The 13191-nt window shown below is 38.6% G+C and overlaps 1 protein-coding gene across 2 annotated transcripts in view; it reads right to left on the bottom strand.

Annotated features, from left to right (window-relative positions):
- The window catches only part of LOC124595607 (FACT complex subunit spt16), a 132203-nt gene that overhangs the window by 105967 nt on the left and 13045 nt on the right, over positions 1–13191 (bottom strand). The window lies entirely within an intron of this gene.

The raw sequence follows: 13191 nt of genomic DNA, 5'->3' as shown, positions 1-13191 counted from the left end.
CTTTTGAACATGGATCCAGGATAGCAGCATTTCATTTTCTGATATTTTGGTTGCTTCAAGGCGAGTCAGTGACTGAACGGATGTACGGTTAAGAACCAAAATATCGGAAAATGAAATACTGCTGCTCCAATGCGTGCCTGTTTAATTTAAGTCAAACTAGTACTCAGAACATCACAATTGTTGTCATAAACCTAAGTGAAATAACATTTGATACTATCTCAAACGGTGAGCAAAATGGGCAGCTTTTGAACTGGGGAATACTTACTCAAAACAGTAATATCCACATACATGCATGAACAAGTCTTACTCTTCACTTCCCATTATGCTGATAAAGTCTCTTGGATGATGATGTAGCAGCAGCTGGTACATATTCCTCAAGGTACTTTGAGTGAAACAGAATCAATAAGATGGTACACAGGCACACACCCAAGTGAAAACTGATCAATCACCACTGCTCTCAGTCATGCTGAAAACAGCAAATTAAAAGCTCCAAAAGGAGATAAAAAAAGATCTGTAATGCATTTCTGGACAGCAAGGAGTGCGAGGAACAGGAATTCATCAAATAATGGCAGGGAAGGGTATACAGACTACACGTCCATTGCAAGATTCAGGGAGTGATAAGTGATTCAGAGGACAGATATTGTCAGCCAATGATGCATGGTCTGGAATACCACACAGCATTACTGATGCCATTATCCAACTGGAGTATGCCCATAACTCAAGAATTGCATTTCATGATAGCAGCCACGGCCACAAAGTTGAATTTAGCGAAGGACATGTTCATGCCATCATTAAGGACCGACTGAAATTTCAAATGTGCACACAATGGGTGCCTCAGTGTTCAACTAGCACAGGAAGCATGTTGAATAATGCTCTCCCTTGACCATCTGAAGCTCTATGCTAAGGATGGGTCCATCACGAGTGGTCACTGGAGATGAGACATGGTGTCATAACTTCAAATCCAGGAGGTCAGAACGACAACGTCTCCAATGAAAGCATGCAGGGTTACCACCACTCAAAAAATCCAAGGCCATCCACACATGTGGGAAAGGTTATGCTCATCATCATCTTTGACCAAAATTGCTCCCTGCTTATTAACTTCCTACAAAATGAGGCAACAGTGAATGCACAACAATACTAACAGTGACCGCCTTTCACAAGGCAATTAAATCAAAATAACCAAGGCATATCCACCCGTGGGATCATTCAGTTCAATGACAAGGCAATGCCCCTATACAGCAAATAGAGCTAAGGTTCTCTTGCAGTCTTTCAAAAGGGAAGCCCTCAGTCACCTTCCATGCCATCCACGCCTGTCTCCCCATAATTACGCCATTTTTAGTGAGCGAAAGAAGACTCTGATGGCCAATGATTTACACCAGAGAGTGGTACGTTCGGAACTGGTTCATAACGCAGCCACAAGAATTTTACAAGAGAGTCAGACGCTCTTTTGTCGCAGTGGGACAAGTGCCTCAACAGGGCTGGGCAATACTTCTGAAATAAAGGTACAAATTTCTGTTCACAGGCCCAAGGCCTCCTTGTTTTAATGCACTTTATGGTAGCTACTTCTCACTGTTTAATTCAATACTTTCACTCACTACTTACAAGATGGCGAATGTGTCGTATAACAACTACTACGACCAGCTCGTTTTGTTCCTGACTGAAATCTCTCTCTCTCTCTCTCTCTCTATTTATGTGTGCATGTATGTATGTATCTAATGCAAATAGTGGTATGTGAAGTAAGATCTTGGACATTACAAAGAGGCAGCTAGTAAGTCTGTAGGTGCATTTGTCCATTAGCTTTCCTGTGGAGGCAAACAACTGTGAAACTGTTTTCCTCTCAACATACTGCAAATGATACTTTGCAAAATAATTTTTTTACACATGTTTAAACAGTTTTCTCCAGCTTTCAATGTTTCCACTGAAACAAAATTATCTTCAGTTGTCTCCTTCGTTTTTAGTTTGAATGACTCTACACATCTCAAGAAGCAACATTTCCAAAAATCCATTATTTTCATTAACTGGCTGTGTTTCTGATTGACCTCTTGAATTACGCAAATCTTTCAAGACATCTTTGATTGCTTACATACTTTCATTTCTGACATTGGATACCGCGTCATCTGTCACTGAAACCGATAAAAATGAAGTCTACCCTAAGAGCACTTCTGTTTTGTTTTTCTTATTGTTTTGATTTCTTTCTCTCACATAGTTTTTCATGTGCCTTCTCACACCTCTATAAAACATTCTATATCACGTTCCAATTAACTCTTCACTATGCTCGACTTCTGGGTAAGTTTGACCTATGAACCATCTAGTGGCTGTGTTGGAAGACTGCTTAGCAGTGGAGAAACCAGATGGCAGCTGCATTCAAGTTTCAAGTACAGTTTCAGCTTCTGTTGCACTACTGATTTCCCACCTTGTTTCAGTTCTGTGTTGACGTGTTTAGCTCCTCAGTTTTGTTGTAAGGAAGGCAATACAAAACTGTGTGCCATTTCCTGCTTCAACATTTGTCACGCACAGCAGAATTTGTGAAATATAACACCGTGCAATGAAACTGACGTAATGTAATGTACTGAAATCTAAAATAAACCAAACATAAATAAATGTTACTGTACACGTGAACACTGAAATGGAGGTAGTCTCATGAGCTTCTCAATATGGCAGTTTGCAATCTGCAATTTGAAGAGTGCATGCTAAACCACTGTGAGAATGAAGGCCCACTTCTTCGAAATCACTCTAGTATGTGTAGGCAGCTACAAATGGTGATGAAGACGAAGTGAAAGATGAGTTTTATGGTCGACTGGTACACCAAGGCACAAAATACAGTATGCTGTCTGTATTATCGGATTCTTTGTGTCCTTTCCTTTTTTGAAACTAAAAAAAGGGTTTTTCTTTTTTCTGATTCAAGCTAACTTTCTATTCATTAGGACTTTAGATCTTCCTTTTCCCAGAGAGAAACTAATGTCACAATTTGGATGCCAGCAAGTGCATATTTCTGCTGTACCTTCATTTTATAACTCTTAGGGCAAAATATGCTCACATTGGGAAACCAAATTTAGTTTTCATGTGGTTTAAAACTTATTCTTTCTAATGAAAATGGTTTCAAAGATAGCGGGAGCAGGCACTGACTGCTGGAGAAACAGCAATTGTTGAAACTAATTTTATCAGGACGGCCACAAGTCACTCTCAGTATGTTTTATTGACCAGCTTTACTCTTTAATTTAACAAGGGTATCGTCAAAATCTCTGGAATTTCCAGTTTACAGTACATTCATTGGGTGATTAAACTGTTGGTGTTGCAGACTGATCTCTCTCTGATTTTACTGATGTCCAAATAAATTTGATTTGTACTTTTCCACAGAAACAACATGTATGTCATGTTAATGAAGTAATTAAAAAATTAGCTCTTGAGGAATGAAATTAAAAATATAACAATATTTTAAAGAACTACGATACTCTTATAACGAAACTGTGAAGGAAGCTAAGGTAAAATAATTTCTCTTGATATGTAACTAATGCAAGAAACATCAAATCAAAAATCACAACTTGCATTAATAAACTCAGTGTTCTTGCGATCACTGTCAAGATTATTTTTGACCACTCGAGTTAACTATCTATAGGTTAGCTGATCAATCTTCTCTTTATTAAATTTGATTATTAATGCTTCTTTAAGCTCATTCACTCCTTGGCATACTTTACATTCATTCACATGACACCCTATTGCTGCAGGTTTGCATGCACAACAACCATGATGATAAATGAATGGCTCAGTATCATTGGCCACAGTAAAAGTTTGCCTGCCAGTACCAATCATCATCAATGTTTTGTGCACCAGACACACACAGTGTGTGTGTGTGTGTGTGTGTGCGCCCAATTTTGCTAAAACATCACAGTTTTTTGGTCTCTGTTAACAGAACTTAAAAATTCCCACTGCATGTCGTAGGTATTAACTTTATTTCATAAACCTCTCTAAGTATGTTCAAGATAAAATGTTCTTGAATTTCAACTTTATTGCCATTGTCACCAACTGATACATACATTCTTTCTCCCTGGCATCATTCAGTTGTTTTCAACATTATATCTTACAATGCCTGGCATCCAGACTACTCACAACAAACTTTTTCATAACTAATTTCTTAGCTGTTCTGGCCACACAGATCAAAACTTCAAACACCTGTTGCATTTTATTAACAGTTCAAATCACTGGTAAGAGATACAGTTCCATTTTTCTAACTCTGATTTTCATAAAAAGTTACTTTTCTTTGAGTTTACAATAGATTTCAGATCCACTCCTGCCTCAACTTGAATATTTGAATCCTGTAGTTTTGAACAGTGGATATTAATTTGGTTTCCAGAACAGTTATAATTTTTCCAAATTTCTTTCTAGCATAAGATTGTAAATGAGGAATTTTTCTTTAGAGTTGATTCATTCGTAAGTGCCAAAGGCTTATTCAAATAACTGACTGATACATTAGCATCATCAATGACTGTAACATTTATCCTGTTTATTTGCTTAAATACCCTTAGTTTTGTTTAGCTTTTCAGGAATAATCTTCTGAAATTTCTTTGATATCTTTTGTCAACAGCTGTCATGTAACTTCATACCAGTTCTGTACCACTATTGAAAGAGCATGACCAGTTGGAAACACACTAAGATTCTCCTTACCTGAGTTGGGATGACTCCTTTTAAATGGGTTGCATCCCTTAATAAACTATACTGTCTTTTTTCTCCCTCTTTCTTATCTTCTGCATTAATTGCCCTTTATTAAGAGATAAATACATAAACTACCATAAATCATGGATGAGTAGACAACGAGCATGAAGTTAAATGGAGCAAAATGAGTGATTTCAATAAAATAGATATGCAGTAAATATAGGTCTAATATATTTCATTTTCAAAATCAGCTGCAGAGAGAATTGATTTAAAGTAGCCAGTAAGTACATAAACAAATAACACTAACAGTCACAAACAATTTTATATGCATGGCAGCCACAGCTGCTGAAGGTCATGATGAATGAAAACACCACTGACAGTTATTAAAACTTGGTTTGAATTACTACACTACTGGTTTCACAGTTTACAGCTGTATCTTCAAGTGCAATCTACATATTCTTACTGGAAGATCATTATGAACTGTGTTCCAATTTTGTGCTATAATATAAAGATTATTTACAGACTCAATAACCACAAAACTATTACATTAATCCTCACAGGCGAACCTAACGTTCTTAGTCATGGTACTGCCATTCTGAGAATACAGTCAATATATAAAACATCTAGATGAACAAATGCTACATGGTAAGGTTGTTCACTTAATATCCCCTACTAATGTTGCCAGGTCGATCGAACCAATATATTGGTTATTCGTTGCATGTGCAAGTATCTATAAGAAAAAGAAACAGTGCTGAAGGCTAAAACCAATTTCTAAGATAATAGCTAATCTACATCTACATTTATACTCCGCAAGCCACCCAACAGTGTGTGGCGGAGGGCACTTTACGTGCCACTGTCATTACCTCCCTTTCCTGTTCCAGTCGCGTATGGTTCGCGGGAAGAACGACTGTCTGCAAGCCTCCGTCCGCGCTCTAATCTCTCTAATTTTACATTCGTGATCTCCTCGGGAGGTATAAGTAGGGGGAAGCAATATATTCGATACCTCATCCAGAAACGCACCCCCTCGAAACCTGGCGAGCAAGCTACACCGCGATGCAGAGCGCCTCTCTTGCAGAGTCTGCCACTTGAGTTTGTTAAACATCTCCGTAACGCTATCACGGTTACCAAATAATCCTGTGACGAAACGCGCCGCTCTTCTTTGGATCTTCTCTATCTCCTCCGTCAACCCGATCTGGTACGGATCCCACACTGAAGAGCAATACTCAAGTATAGGTAGAACGACTGTTTTGTAAGCCACCTCCTTTGTTGATGGACTACATTTTCTAAGGACTCTCCCAATGAATCTCAACCTGGTACCCGCCTTACCAACAATTAATTTTATATGATCATACCACTTCAAATCGTTCTGCACGCATACTCCCAGATATTTTACAGAAGTAACTGCTACCAGTGTTTGTTCCGCTATTATATAATCATACAATAAAGGATCCTTCTTTCTATGTATTCGCAATACATTACATTTGTCTATGTTAAGGGTCAGTTGCCACTCCCTGCACCAAGTGCCTATCCGCTGCAGATCTTCCTGCATTTCGCTACAATTTTCTAATGCTGCAACTTCTCTGTATACTACAGCATCATCCGCGAAAAGCCGCATGGAACTTCCGACACTATCTACTAGGTCATTTACTGAAGCCTTAGTGACAGTTAGTCATATGCTGGTCAAATTTCGTCTCCTAGTTTCCCATGTTAAGCATGGTCTTCCAAATTCTTGGTCTCTAATGTTGGCGATTGCACATGGACAACTGAACAGGTTCCCTGTTTTCCTGTTTTCTCTATGAAAGTTGCTTTTAGCCTCACATAGTTAATGGTGGGAATTGTGCAACACCATAAATACAAAGTAGAACAAGCTACACAGGCCGCTTTCTTGCCATCTCAAACAGGCATGGAAGACAGCTTGCAAGGGCAGGCCCTGCTTTCACCAGCTACCAGGAAACACTGACAGCCCAGAGCCTACACTTCCAAGCTGCGCCTTCCGTGAACAAGATGGTAAGAAAGCAGCCTGCCTAGTTTATTCTACTTTGTACCTGTGGTCTCTGTCAGGACCTCTATCTACCCTACTTAGAATGTACTCCCTGTGCTTTCTCGCACACCCTTCCTTGGTTGGTACCCAGGGCACGAATTAGGACTGATCTATTTCAAAGACCTAAAGACCCCATGACATTTCAGTGCCTGTTCATCAACACAGTATTTGTGAAGCCTTAGTGACAGTCATATGCTGGTCAAATTTCGTCTCCTAGTTTTCCATGTTAAGCATGGTCTTCCAAATTCTTGGTCTCTAATGTTGGCGATGACACATGGACAACTGAACAGGTTCCCTGTTTTCTCTATGAAAGTTGCTTTTAGCCTCACAAATAACATTTTGAACAACCTTCAGGGTGGGAGCTGCATGGTTGGGGTTGGGTGCATCTCCTGCCACATGCTGGGTCACCGGGATCCTGAAGCTGCCCCTTTGCCTGCTGCCTCTGCCATCTCTCTGTTCCTCTGCTTTAACTGCTTTTTAGGCAGTTTGCTTCTTTTTCTGCTGCACCCTCATTCCCATTTCAGGAGTAGTACTCTGTTCATTAGTGGGTGCTTATCTTCATCTGTAATGCATTGCCTGTGATGAACAGCTGTGGGTGACCCCTTCACATACAGAACCCTGGGGGGGGGGGGGGAGGACCCACATGTGGCCGTAACAAATTCTCTCATACTGTTTTGTAATTGACGGTACAACTGATGTCCATTAAATATTTAGCCTTTTCCCGTTTACTGTTCTGGATCTCTTGTTAGAAGGCATTCTTTACTCTGTAGCTATCTTCGTCTTTAATTGGGACAGTAGCGGTAGAATGCAAGGAGTAGTTTCTCTTGGCATGGCTAAGCACTGGGAGAGCACTAAATTGAAATTTCTGCACCTGCCTGAACAAGATGGCAAGATTAGAAAGGTAACTGATCCCACCTAGTCCGATTAAGGACTCTCGTTATGGGTGTCACTTATCCATAATAAAGGTCACCTGGAACAATGGTTGTTGCAGGGAGTTCTGATGCTCCAAGAGTTTGTTATCTAGTCCTTGGCACTTGTAAGGAGCTAGTAGCTCAATCATCAGTAATGTGATCCCTGTGTTGTAACGACACTCAACCAAAAGTGTACATAATGAGCTCACCACATTGGATTGGCTACCATATTAACTTTCAAGGGTTTGTAAGAGCTTAAACAGATATTGTGCACATGTGACCTTGAACATTGCATGCAGTAGGCACTATTTAAGGCGTTTTTCCCCAGTTTCTCCACATTATAGAAAAATTTGGGTAATGGAGGTGAAACACAGAAGGGGACCAAATATTACATCAGTTAAGGAAGGAATGAGCTGGTTCGACATCAAAGGCTCCCACTACGAGCAAGAGTGTAAGAGAAGAAAGTAGAGTTGGAGGAGAGAGATTTGCAGCACTGGAAAAGAAGTAGGAGCTGCAATAGCTTGGGTCCCGTGTCTACCACACAGTCACCCCTTCCCCCAATGGGAGTGCCACAAGTTCAATAATAACCCTCAGCTACCCATACACAAAGACACTGACCTGGATTGTAGACAACTGACATAAATAAGAGGAGCACTAATCACTGCTGAGGAACTGATAAACTCAAAACTTTGATGTCCACAATGCCTAGAACACTGACAAGAGCACAGTCCACAACAATATCAAATGTTTAATGGTCACAGAGAAGCTCCCTGCTTTCAACCAATCATGGAAAGTGCAGATGGCATTAAACTAAACACACAACTGTCATGACAGAACTGTCAATGCCCTCCATAAATGGGGAAGTACATCATTTCCAAATTTTAAGTGCTTAGTTGAAAACCAAACAACCTGACCCATAGAGGAAGACTATCCAAATTGAGCCTAAGAAGGACCCTTACCGATTTCCCTGCAGCAACAAATGAGGCAACCGAGTATATCAGATACTTGGATGTCAATTTGTGACTAAGTTGGGTACATAATATAAACTGTGTTAACTCTATTGTTATATAAATATAAATGTATCACAATGTGCACCATATGATGAATAAACAAATAAATAAATAAAACAGAGAAGGCTTTTGACAACATTAACTGGAATACAGTCACTGAAGTTCTGAAGGTAGTAGGGATAAAATACAGAGCTAAAATTACCTACTACTTGTACTGAAACCAGACTGTAGTTATAAGAGTCAAAGGTCTTGAAAAGAATGCAGCAGCTAAGATGAAAGCAAGACAGGTCACAGTCTCTCCTTGAAGTTAGTTAGTCTGTATACGGAGCAAGCAGAAAGGAAACCACGATAAATTTGGAAAGGGAATTACAGTTCAGGAAGAATAAATTAAAATCTTGTAGAATAAATAAAAATCTTGTAGTCTGCAGATGATATTGTAAGTCAGAGATAGCAAAAGACTTGGAAATCAGTTGCATGAATGTCTTGAAAAGAGGTGGCGAGACAACACCAATAACAGTAAAACAAGCAGCTGTAGCTAAATCAGGTAACATAGATACAATTACACTGGGAAATGAGACACTGAAAGTAGTAGATGAGTTTTGCTATTTTGTCAGCAAAACAGCCAACAATGGCCAAAGTTCAAGAATTCCTCTTCTGTGCCATACTTTTCACCTCAGAGTAGGACTTGCACACAATGTCCTCAATTACTTATTGGATATATTCAAATGGCTGTCATTTCCTACAGTTTTCATTAACTACAGGCCCCTCTAGTACTACGGAAGACTCTGATGTCTTAACAGACGTCCCATCATCCTATCCTTCCTTGTCAGTGTTATCCATACGTTCCTTTCTTTGCTGATTTAGCACAGAACATCCTCATCGCCTATTTTATCAGGCTACTTAATTTGCAAAACTTTTCTACAGCAACACATCTCAAATTCTTTGATTATCTCTTTTTCAGTTTTCCCACAGTCCATGTTTTGCTACCACAAAATGTTGTGCTCCAAACACATATTCTCGGAAATTTCTTCCTCAAATTAAAGCCTATGTTGAATACTAGCTTCATCTGCCCAGGATTTCATTCATTTCCTGTGCTAGTCTGCTTTTTACACCATCCTTGCTACACCCAGCACAAGTTATATTGCTTCTTAAGTAGCACAATTTCTTCACTTCTTCAAACTCATGGTCCCCAATTTTTATGGTAAGTTGCTTAGAAATTTCATTTCTGCTACTCCTCATTACTTTTGGCTTTCTTTGGTGTACTTTCAATCCATATTTTGTGTTCAGTAGATTCTTCATTCCATTCAGTCTGTCCACCAATCTTCCTTGCTTTCACTGAGGATAGAAATGTCATCAGAAAACATTGCCCTTTATCTCTTTCCACCTTGATTTTAATACCGATTCTGAACCTTTTTTTTATTTCTATCATTGCTTCTTCGATGTAGAGCTTTAAAAGTAGAGGGAGAAAAACTGCTTCCTTGTTTCACAGCCTTTTCAATGTGGGCACTTTGTTCTTTGACCCAACTCCTTCTTGGTTCTTGTACAAGTTGTATATTACCTGCCTTTTTCTATAAGCTAACTCTAATTTTTCTGAGATTTTGAGTACCTTGTACTGTTAAACATTGCTGAACAATTTCCTAGTTCAACAAATACTACGAAGGTGTCTTTACTTTTACTCAAGTTTTGCTTTCATTTCAAGTTCAACACAGGAACTGCCTACCTGGTACTTTTATCTTTCTTACATACAAAGTAATCTTAAGGGTTCTTAATTTTCTTTTCCATTCTTCTGTACATAAACCTTATCAATAATTGGACGCATGAGCTGCTGAGCTGACTGAGTGACAATCCTCGCAATTATCTGTTTGCTTCTTTGGGGCTGCTTGGATGATATTTTTCCACATGTACAGACTCACAAGTACTACAAACCAACATGAACAGTTGGTTGGTTGCAACTTTCCCCAATAATTTTAGAACTTCCAAAGGAATGTTATCTGTGCCTCCTGCTCTATTTGACTGCAAGTTTTGCAAAGCTTTGTTAAACTCTGACTCCAGTACTGAATCCCATTCAGACTCCCCGTTCTTCTTCTACAATGTCACCAGACAGTTATTCCCTGTTGTAGTGCCCTTAACATATTATTTCCACCTACACCTTTTCTTCATTGTGTGTAACAATGGAATTCCTCTTGCACTCTTTATTTTGAACACTTTGCTTTTAATACCAATAATAACTGGCTTTGCTTTTAATTTTCCCGTAGGTTTTTCTGCTTTTCCTATATAATGAGTCATCCCTACTAACAAATATTTCTTTTTGATTTCTTCACATCTTTCCTGCAGCCATTTCACCACAAGTTCCCTGCACTTCCTGTTCATTTCACTCCTAATGGACTTCAATTATTGTATTCCTTTATTTTTTCTGACCATCTTTTGCTTCCTCCTTTCACTGAGTTCCTTTGTTCCCCAAAGTTTCCTTCATTCTGTCTACCTTTGTCTGTCCAGCTTCTGTAGTCCAGCTGGAATCTTTCTGTGTACTAGCTGAAATTTATTGCAGAACTCAAATGGTATTTCTCCTGTCTCATTTTTACTATCAAGCCAAAACTCTCCCATAACTCTTCTATTCCCTCCCCTGCTACTGTGTTCCAATCATCCATCATTATTACACTTTCAACACCCTTTGAATACTGAATTACACTTTGAATATCATAATATACTACATCTTCATCTTTTGATAACGACTTAGACATACATAATTTGTATTACTATTGTTGGCACAAGTTTGTTGTCGATTTTGATGAGAATAATCTTATCATTGTACAGTGCATAGTAACTCACTCTCTGGCCTAGCTTTCTATTCCTGATGAATCTTACTTCTGTTACACCACTTTCTGCTGCTGTTCATATTATCCACTCATTGATACACTCATGTGACCAGATATCCTTATTTTCTTTCTATTCTATCTCAGTTACCCCAAACCTACAGACCAAATCAGAGAAGACATAAAACATATATTGGTAATGGCAAAAAAGCGTTTCTGAAAGAAAAATTTTGGAACTTCACACACAAATTTATATGATAGGTAGTCTTTTCTGAAGGTTTCTGTATAGTGTGTAGCCTTGTACAAAAATGAAAGGTGGTTTAAAAACAGTGTAGAGAAGAAGAGCATATAAGAATTTGAAAGTTGGTGTTATAAAAGAATGTTGGAGATCAGATGGGTAGATCAAATAATTAATGAGTGGTTCTGAAGCATATTGAAGAATAACGAAATTTGTAGCCAACCTTTTCTTTTAGTAAAAATTTGTTGATAGGACATACCCTCAGACATCAAGGGATAGTGAATTTGTTAATGGAGGGAAGTGTGGAGGTAAATATTGTAGGAGGCCAAGGCTTGAGTATACTATCCAGGTTGAAATGGGTGCAGGTTATAGTTGTCATATAGAGATAATGAGGTTTGCACGGAATAGACTAGCATGGAGTGCTGCATCAAACCTGTCTTCAGACTGAAAACCACAACACAAATGTTTTTCGAAAGATATAACACTACTAACAATGATATTCAATGGTCATTTTAAGTTTATCTCTGACTGTGTCATACTGCTTATGACTTTGCTCTCATTTCTGCTCTAAGCAGCTAAGGCCCATCTTCTGACCCTGACCAGGTCATTTCTTGCACCAAGGAGCTGCATTACAGTGGTATTACCTGCTTCTGTAGCGCAGCTGCCTCTGGCTTTTGAGTGCACCACTAATCTTTTCTCGCCTATATAATTATTCCCAAGTCCCCAAATCCCGCAGCACTTTTTTTGTACCACAATGTAATCTGATTTATTGCTGCGAACATTGCTCCAATCAAATTACTGTTGCAACTGTAAATTCCTAACTACTGAAAGCTTTTGAGAGCAGCAATTTGCATTATGAAAATAAGGATGACCCATGAGATTTATTTTCCTAATCTAATGGTTTTCTTCAAGCAGCTCATGCATACACATTACTTTTTGAAAATTGAGTGTTTCATGAATTTTGTTCCTTGAGTAATATGTTTCAATATCTAGTTTCTGAACTATGCCTTGTAGGAGGAACTTTGCAAACAAAATATACAATTCTCCATTGTTCAATGGAATCCATTTCTGCAAACACAACTGTAGTTCTAGTATGTCCACAAGTGAACTGTGCAGCATATTTGCTTGTCTCGTTAATTATTGTTAACAACATATAATCAAAAGATAATGTGAAGATCTCAAGTAGATTTGGAGGATCTGTAAAATGAATTTTTACATCTGGTTCCCAGTAAATGAAAATTCACTCTTATCTACTCTACAGTTGACAGACAATGTTATTGCAGAACCAGTCAGTGGTCAGTATGCCTTTGATATCACATTTGTCACTTGGTGTATTTGTATCACTGTAGTTCATATCCTTGTCATCACTTTCTTCTCCACACATCACAAATGCCAACAATGGATGTTAGATGTTGCTTACATTAGGTAGCACGATCATTGCAACTGATATATTACTCTAAATACATTTTGTACAGCCTGCTGAATGTTGTCGACCGAAGACCTGAGCACTATCTGTAGAGCAAAGAAA

The sequence above is a fragment of the Schistocerca americana genome, chromosome 1, assembly GCF_021461395.2.
Source record: "Schistocerca americana isolate TAMUIC-IGC-003095 chromosome 1, iqSchAmer2.1, whole genome shotgun sequence".
In the NCBI taxonomy this organism is placed as follows: domain Eukaryota; kingdom Metazoa; phylum Arthropoda; class Insecta; order Orthoptera; family Acrididae; genus Schistocerca; species Schistocerca americana.
Note: the sequence above shows the minus strand (reverse complement) of the source record. Positions and strands in the feature narration are given on the sequence as shown.